This window comes from Vicia villosa, linkage group LG4, assembly GCF_029867415.1.
Source record: "Vicia villosa cultivar HV-30 ecotype Madison, WI linkage group LG4, Vvil1.0, whole genome shotgun sequence".
NCBI classification, from domain to species: Eukaryota; Viridiplantae; Streptophyta; class Magnoliopsida; order Fabales; family Fabaceae; genus Vicia; species Vicia villosa.
In genome coordinates this window covers 196,924,398-196,927,907 of record NC_081183.1, presented here as the reverse complement: position 1 = coordinate 196,927,907, position 3,510 = coordinate 196,924,398, and the positions used below count along the sequence as shown (strand labels likewise).

At 37.2% G+C, this 3,510-nt stretch overlaps 1 long non-coding RNA gene across 1 annotated transcript; it reads right to left on the bottom strand.

The window, feature by feature from the left end:
- Positions 1 to 426: 426 nt before the first annotated feature.
- LOC131594234 (uncharacterized) lies at positions 427 to 1,722 on the bottom strand. The gene is made up of 4 exons (XR_009281320.1): positions 1,667 to 1,722; positions 1,199 to 1,268; positions 1,028 to 1,120; positions 427 to 946 (listed from the first exon to the last, which is right to left on the bottom strand). It is a non-coding gene; the product is annotated as an uncharacterized LOC131594234 (long non-coding RNA).
- Positions 1,723 to 3,510: the final 1,788 nt, after the last annotated feature.

The following is a 3,510-nucleotide window of genomic DNA, read 5'->3' as shown; positions in this document are numbered from 1 at the left end:
TTTGCCCGTCTAATTTTATGTTCCTCACTTCATCTGCATTTACATCTTAGGTCATAAATAAAATCATGCATTCATTTCATCAATAACTGGACATGGGATCAAGGATTATGGGACAAATTAAGGTTTCTACCATCACCAGAGACTCAATTGAGTTAGTCCTCGACGTCCTGCAACCTGGTTCAAGTTTAAGTTTATTATTTGAGATATTGGGCCACTTAGTTGCGTGGATTGCAAATCATTAGCTCCAGTTCTTATGCAAGAGAAAGATGATATGCAAGAGAAAGATGAGGATTTATTTGGTTTCATTTCATCAATTCAAGAGTGGGTCGTCTCTAAGCCAATTACTTTGCAAAAAGATTCAAGCTACAAATCTGAAAATCATCGGAGTTCTGATTTCAATTGATACACATCAAAAAAGAGAAGAAGTTCAAAATTTGTTCAAGGTACCAAAGGCATCCATTATAATTCAAGACCATTACATTGTTCGCTTCCATCGAATACAAATATCATTCATATTTATCCAAGTTACAAGGGTCTGTCACTCTTTATCAATAATTCACTAAACTATCATTTCTAAAACTCAAACTTCATGATCTTCAACTTTCTGACTCATCTTTCTTTTTCTCCAATTCTTCTTGTTAACCACCACCTTCCATTTGTGAACAAACCAAACATTATGTATTTCAAAACCCATCTACAAATTATCCAAAAGTCCAGAAAGATTCAATTGTCATTACACAAGTCTTACACAACAGATCAAGGTTCGATCGAATATAATAAAAGAAGGAAAAACATGTAGTCATCTCATCTAATCTAGAAGAGGACTATCATCATTAGCTTGCAATAATGTCACTTATAGCTCAGGCAGAAGTCTCGACTTTAGTTCTGCTTCATCCCGGGCTTCTGTTTCTGTTATGTCTTCTGCCATCAGCACCAAAACCGGTCCCTGCACATTACGAAAACCAACAGAAGAGTCATTAACGCATTCACGCTTACCATGTTGACAACATTAAGTCCGTTATGATACCTGCTACGACCCTGCCCATGGAATATCAATGCAGACCCGGGGAAAATCATGCTTCAAATCCTGGCCAAACCGTGCTTCAGTCTCATCCCTTACCTGCAAATCATGTTCAGTCAGATTTACCAAGCTGCAAACCGAACTGTCATAAAACATTTGAAACCGGTTCAGACTTACAGCCCTATTAAGCCTATGCATTCACACCTGGAAAACAGTTCAGCAAGCCAAGTGAATTTAAACCAACACCCTGCATCAATTCAGAACTTGCAGCAATAAAACAAATGAAAAAGCCCCAGTTCAGACCCAAAAGTCATACCCTGCAGCAGTTCAAACCATTCACCAGCAGCCAAACACATTCAAAATAACCCTTCCCACTGTCTTGTATATACCTAGCTAACCCTTTTACTAACAGTTATTCAAACTTCCCAAACATTCATCCTAACTGACTATAACCTAATCCAAACTTCCCAAACAGAATTGATAAGAGTTCTAACCACCTAACTGTTTCTAACCAACTCCTAACAACCTAGTATAGTTCCTAACCGATTCAGTTATAAACTCCTAACTACCAAAAATCAGTTACACATCCTAACTAACCTAACAGTTACAAACAGAAATCAATAGAAGAAGTTCAGAAAAACTAACCTTCAATTGCAACTGAATCTCAGAACTCGACCTATATATTCTTTTCTCCACCTTCATTCGAGCTCCTCCACAATTCTTCAATCTCTCTTCACTTTCATTCTCCTCCATTTTGCCTTCATCTTCATCTCTCAGCTCTCTCTGCATTTTCTCTGAAACTTCCCTTCATCTTCACTTCACCATTTTTGGCCTTCACCACTTTCTCATCACTTCTCATCACTCTCTCTTCCTCGAACCGTTCATCATCATCACTCCTCCACTTCCAATCATTCATCACCTCGACTCTCTTCTTCGTCACGTTGAAATTCCTCTTCGATCCCTAACATTCATCATCACAACAAAGGTATCAAAACGAAAAATGGAAAAGAAGATAGAAGAAGAAGCATTACAAGGAAAAGAGGAATTTGTGGTATTACCTGAAACCAGAACTTCATTTGCTGCTCTTCGCATTTATCAATCACCGACGTCAAGGTTCAAAGGCCGTTGGAGCCTCTCCGGCAGCTTCGTCAATCTTCGTCCATCACCAACACGCAACTCAGCTCTAGTGCAAAGCCATCAAATACACTACCGATTCATCTTTGTTCTAATCTTCAAACACGATCAACAACAACCGGTAGACAACATCATCCTCGCTTCGATCTTCACATCAAGGTTTCAAATCGGGACTGAGACGGAGGTTCACGATCGAGAAAAGTATGAAAGCGGTGAAGAGGTTTTGTTTGTGCAACTCATGGCGACCACTGATCGGATTCTGCCGTTTTCGACCATGAAGGAGGAAGAGGAAGCTGGTGATAAACGTGAAATGTTTTAACAGGTAACCCTAATTCCTCTTTTATCTTGGATTTTGCTTAGTCATATTTAATTAGGATTAATTAAGTCTAATTATACTGATTGAAACCATAAGTCTGATTTAATGGACCATAAAGTGATTAGGTTAATTGATCTGAATGCTGATCAACCTCTTGGGCCTGCGGAATTCTATTCGCACCTCCCCCATAGGCCCGATTCCATCACCATTTCCTTAGGTTTAATTTCAAAAATGTGACAAAAACATTCCTTGGGCCAACTCTTTCCGGGCCCTGCGCTATTACTCATTACACCAACAATTCAAATTCTCACCCCTGTTTACATTGTTATTTTAGATTCTATTAGATTTTTTTGCCCATTTCTTTTTGGTAATTAACACTAATTTCCACTAATTCTTAGACTTCAATACATGATTTTGACATATAAAAATAATCAAAAAAAATAATTAGTTTAGGCTTTTATTTTAATTCTTTTGCTTGATTTCTAATTCAATTTCCTTCATAAAAAACCATAAAAATAATAGTATTTTAAATTCGATTTTTGTACTATTTTGCATTGTTCACTTTCATGTATTGTACCATATTTTCAAGTGTTTATGTTAGCCATTTTACACTAATTCTTGTATCGTTATTTACTTGTATTTTTACTTGTAATTTCGATCTCCGCTTATGCTTATATTCTCATGTCGCTTTTTGCTCCTAACCATTAGGTAGAAACCATGACAACTTTAGGAATTAGAGGTTCCCATCATATTAGGCTAGTTTTCATCTTAGGCTAGTTTTGTTTATTTTCCTTTTCAACTTTAAAACACTTAACAAAGGAAGAGGCGAATCACATTAAAAGTGGGAGAGAAACGAGTGGGATTTATTCCTTAATCTGTTTCTCGAACACTTAGTGAGAGAGAAATGAGTGGGATCCATTCCCTAATCTGTTTCTCGATCACTACAAAGAGAAATGAGTGGGATTCATTCCCTAATCTGTTTCTCGATTATTAGAGAAATGAGTGGGATTCATTCCCTAATCTGTTTCTCTATCCATGT